We start from the raw sequence: 15712 nt of genomic DNA, 5'->3' as shown, positions 1-15712 counted from the left end.
TGTTTCCAGAGTTTGGCATAAGTAACTACCATCAGTTCTTCTCAGAATTTCCTCTCTTAGAATTCAGCCATCATGCAGTCTGAAATTCAAGCAAACCTCATCCCAAGTAGTCCTGTGTTTGTGTGTGTGTGTGTGTTGGGGGGTGATGCGCTGGGCCCCAGTACATCTTATTCAGAAGCTCCAGAGGAGCCCTCACTCAGTATCAACTGCCAGCTGCACTCAGTGCACCGTCTTGAGCACTTCATTTCCAGTAAATCTTCCAAATGCCTGCAGCCCAGCTGATAAAGCAAGCACAAGAGCAAAAGGGTCTTATGCCTTGCTCTATCCACCTGTTGACTCATGAGAGATAATAAATGGTTGATTTGGGTTTAGTGCATGTGGTTTTTTTTAAATCTTATTCCATTTTACTTATTTATTTCAGCATTCAAAAAGAAGTTAGTTATTTTTAGGGTTTTTATACAATTGTTTATTGTATTTTGAGCATATTCCTTTTATTCTCTCTTTGCTTAATCTTCCCCTTGTCCTTACTGTCACATCTACTTTGATGTTCTGTATACATAAAAAATTTTATCTAACTGTATAAAAAAATAGGAACCCAAAATGAGAGGAAACATAAATTTGTGTTTCTGAGATTGCAATAATTCACTTAATATGATTATCATCTCCAGTTGTATCCTGGAAACTCATTCATCTTTATAGTAGCTTATAAATTGGGTAGTTTGTTACATAGCAACTAAGAAAACCAAAACTGGGATGTAAATGTTAGTTTCAACACAGTAGCAGAATATAGGCTTTAGGCTCTCACAGCACCAGAAAGATGATGCTGTACCTAGGGTCCCAGCATATCTGGCTCTTTACTCTTCATAATAACAATGTAAAAGTCTTGAGAGACCATTTTTGTTTGTTTCTCATTGATATAGGTGAGTTCGAAGATTCCTTGAAGGTTTAAGAGAATTTTAAAAACATCATACCTCATATTAGCTGTTTAGTTTATTAGGTAACTGGACAGATATAGTGGCCTCCTGTTTCTCAAACAAGTTTCCCAAACATGTACTTCTTATTCAGCTCTTATGAATGGTAGCAGCTTTAAACCCTATCTCCCTTTGTCTTTAGCCACTGACTCCAGACCTGGTACATAGCCAAGGGTCTATTTTGCTCTCTTTGAGGAGGTAGTAACTATTATCATGCTTGTGGGACATATATATTGCAACTACTCAGCTCTACAGTTGCAATGGTAAAGAAGCTGAAGACATGAGCTGAGGAGACGGCTCAGGATGTAAAGTTCTTTCTGTGCAAGTTAGAGGACCCGGGTTTGATTCCTGAAGAGCCATGTAAAGCGGGATGCTGTGGTGTTTCTGTATTTCCAGAATTCCCATGGCAAGATAGGAGGTGGAGACAGAATACTCTCTGGGAGCTCACAGCCTAGTTAGATTGGTGGACTCAGTGGTAAACTGCAGAGATGCAGATGTCTTGTCTCAATGAAGACAGAATGTGAAGATCAACACCTGAGGTTGTCCTCTGACATCTATATGCACACTCTGGCATGTGCACAACTGTACACACACACACACACACACACACACACACACACACACACACACACACACGAGAGAGAGAGAGAGAGAGAGAGAGAGAGAGAGAGAGAGAGAGAGAGAGAGAGAGAATACTTTCACAAATGAATGTGGAAGCTGATAAACAGGTATTGGACTGGATTTGGCTTTGGGATATAATTTGCCAATCCCTGTGCTACAGTAGTTTTATGAAAAGCATCAATACTATGTTTTTGCCATGAGTGCCACAAAAAATGTCATTATAGAAATTGAAATCCGACTGGGGACACACAAGCATCATTTATTAACAGTGCAATCCTTCTGCAGAAGTGCCTTTCTGCCTATGTACAGGCAAACGGATTTTGGATTCACTTACTTTCCAGAATGGATAGAACACTTTTAGTCAGCCTGTTTAAATCAAGATTTTATATTTTAAAGAAAGTGATATTTCCTACATGTGATTGGAAGCAGAGAATTAAAAATATAATGAGCATTTAGGAACATCCCATTTCTGCATCATTTTTAATTTATCTAAACTATCAGAGAAGACTCTAGTTAAGCATAAGCAAAAGAAATGGCAGATTAGGTACAAATTTCTTTCTTTCTATTTTTCAAGATCAGGATGGAGACGTGAGAAAGGGAGTTACAGGGAACAACTGAAGGAGAAACTCTCAACACTCACCAGAATGCCCTAATCCTCAGTCCTGACCTTAGCCCTCACACCATACCTCCTCAGGGAGCTGGGGTCTACCAGCTTACTGTATTTCATACTAGCTAATAGTCTGGCCTTCCGGAGACTGATTTCCCATTGTTCTGGATGGGACAACAATGAGTTGGAGATGATCAAGCCTTTTACTTCCCACTTCTTTGGCTCCAGTCTGTACGTGTGGGTATCCATTTTCTGTATTTTATTTTATGTGCACTTATACACTGGTTATTGCTAAGGAAATAAAGCTCACAAAATTCACTCAAAACCAAGAAGATCCCACCCTGATATTATTGTTAAATTGTGTGTGTGTGTGTGTGTGTGGAGAGAGAGAGAGAGAGAGAGAGAGAGAGAGAGAGAGAGAGAGAGAGAGAGAGAGAGAGAGAGAGAGAGAGAGCTGAAGCACATGTGAGAGTGCTTGCATGTCATAGTGCAAAATACATGTGAAGGTCAGAGCACAACTTCGGGGAGTTGGTTCTTTCCTTTTACCTTATTGCAAGGTCTCCTGGTCTCTGCTGCTGTACTTTATACACCAGTGTAGCTGAACCAAGAGGGCCTCTGTTGTCTCCCATTTCACTGCAGGCATGCTACGATACAGATGTATGTAGGCTCAATTTTCTTAACAAGTATATTTTATTATGAACATATTGCCTGCGAGCACCTCACTTATAACCCAACTAACCTAGGAAAAGAAGATTAAAGAATACAATTACAAAACCATAAGGATATCAGTTCCGAGGAACGGTTCTCCTGGTGTAATCAGCAGGATTTCTTCTGCTGGAACCTGGAGTAACCAGAACCTAGAACCTTAAGCCAGAGCCCAGAACCCGAAGCCTTCCCTCCAGTGGGTCTCTCTAGGAGCCTCTCGAAGTGGAGCAGTGAACAGCCAAAATTATCCCAAGTCTCCATAGGCCCCGCCTCTTGTTTTTGGCTCCCATTTATACCTCCTCTCAGAATTGGTTCAAGGATGTTTTTTAATCTGCTTAACAACCAATCTCCCCCACATGGTGGCTCGACTTCTAAGGGGATAAACATCACCTGCTTTCTCACAAGTCTTTTCTCATCCCCTACTTGTGATGTAAACAAAAAACATGTTTATCTCTCCTTCAGATATACTCACTGCGTATGGCTTTATACATAGGTTCTAGGGATTCTCTCTCAGGTATTTGAGTTTCATGACAGGAACTTTTTCCTGCTAAACATCTCCCTGACCCTGCTGGGGGTCAACCGTGGCTATGACCAGATCTGACAGAGAAGATAAGGAATTGGCTTGGTGAGGGAGGAATAAGTGAGGCACAGGGATGCAGGGTGGGGGGGGGGAGTTTTATATCCTGACTGGCTGGCAGTCAGAGTGCTTCTTTATTTATACAGAACTCAGTCGGCAGGGATAGATGCATGTTGTTCCATAGCGTAGATCATATCTTATGTTCCTAGACATGTGTTTCAACTTCTTCTTGGTCAAAAGTTTAGTTATCATTGATATACCCGACAGAATAGAATTATCTTTCACAATCATTTTCCTTCATCAACCCTACAATCCAACTTTTAACAATCTTGCAGTTTCAAGGGCACATTTCGCCAAAGCATGGCAGCCTGTTCTCAGACTGGTAGTTCTTGTGGTTTCAAGGGCACTAGACAGAAAGTCAGCTTAGGCAGATGGTTATGTCTCAAGCAGTGTATTATCAGTTTTTAATAGTCAGAGTGCTAATTGTCAATAGGCCCAAGAAAAATATTCAGGCCAAAGCTCTGCAGTTATTATTCAATTTCTGCCACAACCCAATATATATGTATTTGTAGAATTCATTTATATGTCTAAACTTCGTATTCACAGTGGCCCTGCATGAGCTAACTTTTCTAGGAAAGAAAGGTCATAATACTGTATTCTTTTATCATCTATCCATACCAGTCTTTGTCCATCAGTAGAAGGAGGAGGAATTTTATTTGATCTGCTGCAGCACTGTCAAAAAAAATCCTACCCTGGCATGTATGACCTCCAGTTATATAAATGGTATTTTCCTTCACGTACCCTTCTACCTCTTGCATACTCTTGCATCTCTAGATATTTTAGCATCTTTCAGGACCAGGTGCAGTAGCCAGAGTTTTATGCAGCTATAAGAGCCTTGCTTCATTAAAACACAAAGGTTTAAGAGGTAATTGATGAGAGTCAGGTAATTGGACAGAATTCACAGTGTGTTATAGCTTAATCATTAATAGGACAGCTCATTAACATCACTGAATTTTATTTGTTAGAAGCATCCCACCATGTTCAGGCAATATTTAAGAGGAGATTATATAAGTATGTGAATGTCAGCAGTCAGGACCAATGGAATATGAGACATGGAACTTGAGCTCAGTCTGTTAGTATCTAACATTGTGTTCTATGCATTGCATGGGAGGGACCTGCTTGAAGCAGAATAGAAAGAAGCAAGCATATCACAGGTGGTTTTTTTTTTTTTTTGCGTCCTTTTCAACACATGCCCCAACAAGTCAAAAGGCTTGTCAGTAAAGTCAAAAGGATAGCCAATTTATGTGTTCTTTCCCAGGGATGATGAAGGAAAATGATTGTAAAAGATAATTCTATTCTGTCAGGTATATCAATGAAAGCTAAACTTGTGACCAAGAAGAAGTTGAAACACATGTCTAGGAACAAAACATATGATCTACGCTATGGAATAACATGCACTCTCAGCATTCCTTAGTTGCCTATAGTTCTTTGGATAGCAATGAGGCCTTGGGTGTTGTCCCTCACCTACTTTAACATGTCTATTGTTATTGTCCTTTCTTATAGGCAGTCATGTTGGTGAGACATTATGGGTACAGCTTTTGACATTACTAGGAGACACAATCTCACAGCAATCTCCCTGATCCCATGGTTCTTAAATTGCTCCACCCTTGAGACTTAGGTGAAGGGATTGTTTCGCAGCTGTATCCATTGGGACTGGGCTCTCCAATCTGCATTTGATCAGTCTTGGTTTTCTATAATGGTCTTTGTCTCATAGAGATGTTTCCTTGAGGAAAGGTGAGGGCTACACTTAATCAGTGTATATAAGGACAAATACATACAGTGTAGTTAGGCATTATTTTGGTTTAGGAAGGTGGCAGTTATAGAGTCTCTTCAAAATCCCTGGCTTTGGTAGCCCCAGGTAGTTGGCTAGGTTTCCAGAACCAGCCACATCTGACTGTTATTGTGCAAATCCAAAACCGGAGGCAGCTTTTCCCCGTGTCCCTCTCTAGAATCTACACGGACTCCTCCATATCCTCTAATCCTGAGTGGCATGCTAAAATGTGTGTATTTCCCCATCTTCCCTTAAAGCAGTCAATAAATACGAGATGAGATTTGAGATTGAATCCAGATGTCATGATTTCGAGCTGTTTGTTCTTTACCCTACACTAAACAGTTGATCAAGCCTTGGAGAAAGGCTCATGTGCAGTGACCTGAATACAGATGTTTCAAAGGAGAAGGATCATAGGCTAGCAGCAGCAGGCCAGAATAAAGAAGAGAGAACTCCTGAAGTGGAAAAGTGGTACCAGCAAATATTTGTCTTTTTTTTCCTATAGCAGACATGCTGCTCAGCATTATATTTGTATTTTTCCATTTAATTCTTTCAACACCCAGTTGGGACATATTTTGTTATTAATATTGCTATCTTGTAGATAAGGAAAACTGAGACGCAGATTAGTACTGAGAATCCCCATTTCTCAAAGTAGGATCCAAATCTGGTAAGTGATACAGCTGGGATCTTAATGTTTTTATTTTTTAATTACTTTTAAAATCCATTGCATATATGGCATGTGTGTGTGTGTGTGTGTGTGTGTGTGTGTGTGTGTGTGTGTGTGCGTGCATGTGAGAGAGCTGGCCTGAGGAAATGAGGTCAGACAATGGCAGTATTGGGTCGGCTAGCCGAGGGCAGTGCTGGAGAGCTCACTCTGATGGTGGAGTAAAGGAAAGCCAGTAGGCTGACCAGCTCAGCTGCCACTCAGGCCCAGATCTGGGGCTTTGAGTTGGCTTACCCCCAAATCTATATCATCTGTGAACAGTTGGAGTGTGTGAAAGGGCTGGCCCTGCCGACCCAAAGCTGCAGAATCCCCATGATGAAGGGCAACAACAGGATAATCAGGGTAAGTTCTGTGGAGGATCCAATATTCATTGTGTGGCAAACATCTGAGGCCTCGATCCAGAGCAGGGACTACCTGAAATGAACATTTATTTGCAAGTGACCATGGAACACACTGTGACACACTACAGTTTCCACAACAAGATGTTTTCTGTGTTTTGTTTTTGTTTTATTTATTTTGTTTGTTTTTTATTTTCTTTTGTGGGAAACTTGCAAGGGCAGAGGTGGATATGAGGGGACAGGAAGTGGGACTGGAGTACACTGCATGAAACTCACTAGAATCAATAAAAAGCTGAATGGCAAATAAAAGAATATACATGCAAACTGCTTTTAATCTTGAATTACCTTTGGAACATTCTCTCTTACTAGAATCCGACTTACAAAAAAAAAAAAAAACACTTGGAACTCTAGGTCACCATCTTATGAGTAGATCTTGTCACTGATTTCTCTTAGATGGCAGTGAAATGAGTGCTGTGAGTATCCAGGTGGCATTTGTATCGTAGGCAATAAAATACAGAACTAAATCTTCTACCTTATAGGCTATGTACACAAGAAATGTTGAGACATATAATATCTGAAGAAAGAGATTTTAGCTAAGAGATTTATTAAAGTGGGCCTTTCATGGTCCAGTGGAAGCTTTGTTGCTTGGCAACTGGTTTTTGAGATGGTGCAATCTGATCCAATTGACAAGCCCAAAACATAAACAAATATATATATGATTTGATATATATATATATATATATATATATATATATATATATATATATATATATATATATATGCTAGTTTGTCACACAAAGTCATTGTTCTTTGATTGCTGAACCGAGATTTTTGTTTATTTGTCTTCCTACAACTTATATATCTAGCAACTAAAGCTACTTTATCTCCTAGACAATAGTCGTATCTATGGTTTGTAACAAAATCCTCTCATTACATATGTGACCTTTTTCACAAATAAACCTTCTAATTTTTTCCAAACCCCTGGATAAGTGTGGGTGCTCATTGGAAAATATAAATTTTAGCCTTCCTACTCCAAGAAGCACAGAAGGACATTTTTAGATGATGGATAGATGATACTCAGATTGTGTGTACCATTCTACCTATTTTCAACTTGAATTGGATATAGTTGAATATAGTTTAAGTTGCTTTTCCTTGGAGTTGATATATTTAGAAACATTAAGGACAACTCTCCCTGTATTTTTTAAGGTAAGTCTCTATTATCTGGCTGGCTTTGAACCTGCCACTAGTCTCGAGTGTTGGCATTACAGGTGCCAGTCACCATGCTTAATTTCTTTCTTTCTCCTCATGTGCCTGCTAGGTATGCTTTCCAAATGTAGCTATGAGAAGTCTAGGCATTCAAGTAAACAGGACAGTAGGTGAATGTGTTAAAGAATTTCAACAGCAATGAATCTGTTGTAGCAAGTTGGATCTGATTGTTACCTCCTTTTATGTATATCTTTTGCTTTCAAATTTTCTACTAAGATTTAAAAGCTTCTAAGTAACAGAGCCCAGACCTGATCCAGGTTTATGAACTCAAATTCAAATTCTATTTAACAACAATAGATCCTCCTCATACTCAGCTAACAAAGATCGATTGTCATTTTGATGACAAGCTATGTATTCTGAAATCATCTTGGTTGTTCTACGGGAAGTCATTGAGTGATATCCAAAACCTTCGGCTTTGCAAACATTGAAGGAAGAAAGACTCATTGATGATTTGTATAGATTTCAATAATGTCTGCATATGCTTTGTATAATTATGAAGCTAACAAACACGATTATGATTTCTTATTTTGAATCAGAAGCGTTTTCATGATTGTGGAATTAATTCCATATAAACATAAGTTGTACTCCATAAAAATCTAAAATATACAGTCACATGAGTGATCATTATAGAACCAGTTTAGTAGTTAAAAGACAGAAAAATTCAAATTCCCATCAATGGATGACCAATTAAGTATATAACTGTAAGTATTTTGCAGATGTATAAAGAAAAGAGGAGAAACTGTATGTACTGAAGGGAAAATGATTTCCAGGCTACATTTTTAAGTAAAGAAGGCAAGATATGAAAGAGTTTTTAGTATCCCAAGCTTTGTGTGATATTTTTATTCCCACATGTTATTTACAAAAGAGACAAAGTAAATACTGAGGTAAAGGAAGAGTCCCAAGAATTTTCCTTGTCATTAGTACATTTTAATGGTTCACATAATTAAGAATTGAATTACAACTACTTGAAAATAAAATATATCGCTTAATCAAAATTACATCATAGTCACACAGGAAAATAACACCAAGTGGCTTTAAAACACTACATATTGATTCATACTCATCATGTTAAACAAAATAAACAACACTTAGAAAAACAAAAATGACATGTTTTATCATGTATAAATTCTAGAAAAATGGCATGAAAATATAAGGGAGCTAATTAGGGAGCATGGAGTGGGCATATGTAAGAAATATTAGAGAAGAAAATGAGGTATGAATATGATAAAAACTTGTGATGTGTATATATTAAATATTATAATAAAATTTTATTTTATATAATTGATATGTACTAAAAATAGTATACAGACCTATATTTCAATGGGATACATTCTAATGACAAAATGAACCACAATGGATACTAAAATGAGCGTCGGTATTTTGTAGTTATACAGTTATTTTTAAAATAAAGCAAATGTTGTTTCTGTCACTAGAAATCAAGATTTTCAGCACCGAAAAAACAAGCGTAAAATCAAAGAAGTGAAAACCTGGAAATCTTAAGTGTGGACAGGAAAATGCAATCTGAACTTTATATCCCATAAAATGTGGTCAAATTTGCCCAATGACATCATCCTGGATCAATGAAAACTCTAAGGCAATGAACTTTTCTAGAGCTAAAGTGGATTGCAAAATATTATGCCTTGATAAAAAGAACCCTGGAGGATATTTGGAGGAATGGCAGATTCTATGGCTCAAGCAGGAACTGGACAAGATGAACATGAAACTAGTGTGTGTGTGTCTGTGTGTGTGTGTGTGTGTGTGTGTGTGTGTGTGTGTGTGTATGTGCACTGGAAGCTAAAGAGTGTTAGGAAAACTACTCTTTCCAAAGTGATAGTTGAAATATATAAGTTCATAATGATATTTAAAAAACATTATTGTTTCTAAAGCTACCATCAAAATTGTAGGCTGAACCTTCATAGACAGAGTGATGAATCAAGCTTTTGTTTTGATTTTCCTGACTGAGTTGTGTGCACAGGTACATAATAGTTCATGAAGAAACATTTTACTTTGTAGAAAAAATAGTTAATGAAGGCATAATGGAGTTAGAATATATCTATTTTTATTTTTCATAGACAGGATTTCTTTGTGTAGCCTTGGCTGTCCTGGACTCCCTTTGTAAACAAGGCTGGCCTTAAATTTACAGAGATCTGCCTGCCTCTGCCTCCCAAGTGATGGGATTAAAGATGTGAGTTACCACGCCTGTATAGAATATCTCTATTTTCAAGTGCTACAGAAATCAGTAACATCCACAAATAAATACTAAATAATTAAGTGAAAGATCAGTAAGTTCACAATGCAAAGAGTAGACTGCTAGCCAATGAAGCCAAATGGTTATTCTTGAAGCTGACATTGCTACATCATCTTAGATAAAATTAAAACTGATTTGATCCAAGTCTTAAGAGCAATCACATAATTTGTAGAAAATAGCTGGGCTCATTGGAAGATAGGAGAAATTTAAATGAGAAAATGGTTTCTCAGTCTTTTGGCTAAGAGCAAATGCCATAAAGAAAAGCTTATATAATTTTCTTTAAAAATTGGAATTAGACACAGTATCTATTCTCACCACTGTTATTCTTTTTTAAAAGATTATTTTATATATAAGGATATTTTGACTGCATGTATGTCTGTATGCCATATATGTTCCTGGTTCCTGGCTGGAAGAGGCTGCTGGATCCCCTGGCTCAGAAGTTTGGAATGGTTGTGAGTTACCATGTGGGTGCTAGGAACTGAACTTGGGTCATCTAGAAGAGCGGCAAGTGTTATTAATCACTGAGTCATACCTCCAGCTTCACTATTTAGATTTTTATTTAGAGCAACATTCAAGGGAAAATATGAAAAGATACAAATGGGAAAGGAAAAAGCCAAATAATTTTCATTTACAGATGATATGATTCTATACTTAAGAGACATATATAAGATCTGGAAGATGCCATAAGAAAACTCAGATTACTCAATACTTCAGGCAAAGTAACAAGGTACAAAATGAGCATATGAAAGTCAGTTGCTTTTTTTTTTTTTAATACCAATAGAGAACATGGACAGAAGGAAACCTGGGTAAAAATCCTCTTCACAAATGGCTTTAAATAAAAAAATCTAAGAAGAAAATTATACAATGAGATGAAATATTTCTACAATGAGAGCTTTTAAAGCAATATTTTATTTGAGAACTTTACATGATGTGTTTTGATAATGTTCACTCCCTCTTCCAAAAGATCCATCCTAGATCGATCCATACCCACTTTGTCTCTCTGTCTCTGTCTTTGACCCTCTTCTCTGTGTCTCTGTATCTCTCTTTCTCTGTCTCTCTCCTCTCCCCATTGAGTTCAGTTTGTATTGGCCAACTAATCTTGGCATTTTAAAACATTAAAGAAAAAAATTGAAGAAAACATTAGAAAGTGGAAATACTCCCCATGCTCATGAACTGACAGAATTAATGTTGCCAAAATTATTACCAAAGGTAGCTCATCGAGTCTGTGGAATCCCCATCAAAATTCCAGTGGCATACTTCATATAAACATGACAAAAACAACAGCACAATCCTAAAGTTCATATGGGAGCATTAAGAGAGTAATGCTAGAGACATTATAACTCCTGATTTCAGCTGGGTGGGGTGGCACACACCTTTAATCCCAGCAATCCGGAGGCAGAGGCAGGCGGATCACTATGAGTTCAAGGCCAGCCTGGTCTACAAAGTGATTCCAGGACAGCCAAGGCTACACAGAGAAACCCTGTCTCAAAAAAACAAAAACAAAAAGAAAAGAAAACAAAACAAAACAAAAACCCAATAACATCTCATTTCAAAGTATGCTACAAAGCCAAAGTAAGAGCTGTTATGGAAACACACATGTAGACAAGTGGGATTGAATAAAGGATACACAAAAAAGCCCACACTGCTACGGTTACTATATTTTCATCAAAGATGCCAAAAAACACATGTTGGAAAAAAGACAGCCTCTTTAACATATGGTGCTGGAGAAACTAAATATCTGTATGTAAAGACTGAAACTAGATCTGTACAAAGTCAATTCAAAATGAATAAAAGACTTTAATGGAAGGAACTAGAAGAAAACATAAATAAAATATTTCAAGATATACACAGAGGCAAGGATTTTTCTGTATAGAATTTTAAAAGTTAAGGAATTAATAACAAGAAGTGACAAATGGGATTGCATCGAAGTAGAGAACATCTTTACAGACGAGGAAAATCTACTACTGCTACTTTGCTAGACCAGCATAATTTTAACAACATTTTAAGTTTTATCCTTATACTTGCACAGAAGTGTACCTTTCATGCCTCTTTAAAGAAGCTCTGTAGAGAAAGTGGAAATCATTACAGAAAACTACAGCTGGACACAATGCAAACATCAAAGGATAGTAGGAAGCCTAGTCCCAGGGATACATTGGCCATGCAACTTCTGCCTCTATGGCTCCGGGAAGATCTTGGAAGAGGGTTGGAAAGACTGTAAGAGCCAGAATACCAGGAAGTCTTTGAAGATTGTCTACCTGCTCTACTCTAGAGGTGGCCGCATAAACAAGTCTTGAACAATGACATTATCAGCACGCTAATGCAGAAGGAGGAAAATCACATGGACTCATACACTTATTCAAATAGAGACAACTAATGACTGATCGGAGGAAGAGCATTAACCCCTCCAAGGAATGAGCTCCGCAATTGGTTACTCAATGCAAAGTGGTCAACTCTGAAACAATATACACACAAACAACAGAAAGAGACTTAGGCTGTATTTGTATACTTGTGCATATATATGTAACAATAAAAATCAAAGAAAAAGAGGCTATCAATTTGAGAATGGGGAGAATGAAAAGGGCTTAGGGAGGAGACATGGGAGGTGGCTGAAGGAAAAAAAGGGAAATAGTATAATTATGTTTTGTTTTTTTAATGATAGGATTTCTCTGTGTTGCTTTGTCTTTCTTGGACTGACTTTGTAGACCAGGCAGGCCTCAAATTGCCAGAGATCCTCCTGCTTCTGCCTCCTGAGTGCTGGGATTAAAGGCATATGGCACCATGCCCAGCTATAATTATATTTTCATTAAAATGCATTACTGATATCTTAAATAAAAATTGGCCAAAGCACACATGTATTATCGTCATAATTTTAGATGATAAAATCTTATATGGATAAAGGCGTTCTGATTCCATAATGGCACACAGATTTATGCTCATAGTTACATATAATAAAGAGGTATTATCTCTAACATGAGAGCTAATTTGAAGTTGCATTTGTTTATTTACTGTGATAAATATCCGAAGCAAACTATTCCTTTGATTCTGTTACATAAAATGACTGACCTTACAGCATATGATTTTATTTTCCTCTAATTGAAAAGGCAAAATATAAACAAAAATCTCCTTTTAATGCTCACCAGCAATTGACCTCCTTCTATTTCAATAAGCAAAGTCTGGATGCCTGTCAGTTTGATGTTTTGTTAAAGGTCAGATTGTAGTTTGGTGCAAAAAAATCTTAAAAAGGGAGGAGTGATAAGGCTTGCATTTCATAGCAAGCATAGTTGTTAAAAGTAATTAGAAGAGGTAAAATGCTTCTTTGGTGTTGGCATCCCTCCATTGTTTGTATATTTTATTTTAAACCTTTTGATTCAGTTATGTATATGCTCTGTGGGCTGTCCTTTCTCATTTTGTCTTCTCCACACTCTTTTTACTGAAGAACTCTGTTCATATCTTGAGACTCAGTTGCAATGTCACCTTCTAGAGACATACATTTTTATTACTTTCAATTTTCTCTATTTCTGTATCTCTTTCTGTCTCTCCATCTGTCTCTCTGTGTGTGTATGTTTATTATAGTGTACCTGTGGTGATCAAATGACAACTTGGAGGATTCATTTCTCTCCCTCTACCATCTTGCCAGCCCCTTTCATGGATTTCTTAATAATGATACTCTTCACTTAGGGCTCATTGGTAAGTCCCATGTGTTCTAGTAGCTGTACATCAAAAGTACATTTAGTTTTAACTAGTGTTAATAAAGATGCCATTTTGCACCTACTTCCAAACTGAAGACCATAGAGATCTGAAATCTCACAAGAAGAGGAAGAAGATGTGAAGTCAATTTATGCAAGAGGTGTCCCTGACAGTGATCAGTGTTCTATTCCCTCTGGGACTGATGACTTTTCTCAAAATCTTAGTTCTAAACCCAGGACAATCACCAACAGATTGTGATGTTGCACCAAGTAGATGTTGCCCTGCAATGAAGCCAACATATTTGTACCACCAAAGGGTATTTCTTTCCACTTGGACCTGGGAGAAAGATACAGAATGAAATTAGACATTGCTTTTAGTTGTCTGAATTCCCAAGAAATGGGGAGAATATTAACATATGGTGCTTGCTTTATGTACAGGGAGTTTGTTTGATAAATAGTGAGAAAATTGCATACTTGGAGATTCTATCTTATTTTAAAGTTGGGTCTTAAAAAAAGAAAAAAAGGCCTTTGAATACATACTTATATAAATGTCACGTTTGCTTCACTGTCCTCTGTTGACCTACTCACATTTCCCTCCATTATGAAAAAGCAGCAGAGAAATAGTGAGTAAATTTGATGTTAAATAAATTCATGCTTGCCTACAAGTAACATTGCTCATTCTTGAGCAAAATACAGACATGAAATTTTTTAATCATGAACTTTTCCCCAAAATGAGATCTTTTAGTTCACAATATAATAGGCTATTTTATTTTGTATTCTATATCTTTACAACAATTGAATAGCTTATTTTAGAGTGTAATGATATGGTAGTTCAGCATTTCAATAGAGTATACAATATGGTAAAATCACCCTAGTAGCCAAAGACCCTTTTACTTCTTAAAACCAATTTGCAAGTATAATTAAACTATGGGGGAAATTATGTATCTGACATCATTTTGTATATTCTTCTCAATAGATATTGTTAATTGCCTGTATCATTTTCTTTGTCTCAATCCTACATTTTTTAGGAATGTCCTCAGACTGAATCTCAGGGATGGCTTTCCTGAACATTAAGAAAAACTTAAATTCTTCAGTGGTCAATACTTTATGAACTGTTTTATGATTTTCTCATGTAGGGTAGCACAGGTCAACATCTTGATCTCAGGAGACAGTTTTAATGTCAGAACATCCAGATTGTGTACTCAGTTGCATTTGCACTTGGGTTATTGCTTGAGAGGATGAAGCCAACTTTATGAAAGGTTGTTATGAAGATTGAGGTGAAGCTTGTCTACATGTGTACCACATTGTCCTCTGATCAGATGTCAGAACAGCATCTGTGCCTTCTCTATCATTTCTCATCCACTATTTCTAACATTAAAGTAATTATTTTTCCTAGACATTTATAGTCTAACAAAATATGGAAATGGAAACTTCTTGATATTCATAATTATTACCATATTTCTACTTTGAAAGGATGTAAATTTAGTCAGAAATAATATATGCCTCAATACAGTTCAAAACTATAAATAAGACAATACAAAGATTATATGTCATAACTTGCTTCAAAATATTTATAATATAGCTAGCACTCCTTTTATGCTATTAGTATTTCTCTGTAGAGTTTAAAAATTATTTATATAGAATTTTGTTATATTAATATAATATAAATATAATAAAATTTAATATTTTCCAAGTTATCACTTTAACTTTTTAAGTGGAGCTATATGAAATAGTTGAGGTAAATATTTGTACATACCCATAATAATATATTGAAATGCAATTCCAATATTGAGAGGCATAAGTATGTTTAGCCCCAACAAGTCTATTGGTTTGGACTGATTTTGTTTTTAAGTAGTCAACAAATGCTTAAACATTAAGTCTCATCATTTTGTTGTAAGTCCCAATCTTTACCAGACTTCAGCTCACCCCATGAGTTCTATAGTTGGCATAGTGAATCATAAAAGGGATGTTATTTGCTTCACATGCAATTTTAAATTAGTATTTTAATTGTATGTCTATAGGCATTTTGCCTGCATATATATCTGTGCACAACTTGTGTGTCTGGTGCCCACAAATGCCAAAAGGAGGCATCAGATTCTCTGGAACTGGAGTTAGAGGTGGCTTTGAACTGTCATGTGAGT

Source organism: Acomys minous, assembly GCF_964271855.1.
Source record: "Acomys minous genome assembly, chromosome: 7".
In the NCBI taxonomy this organism is placed as follows: domain Eukaryota; kingdom Metazoa; phylum Chordata; class Mammalia; order Rodentia; family Muridae; genus Acomys; species Acomys minous.
Note: the sequence above shows the minus strand (reverse complement) of the source record.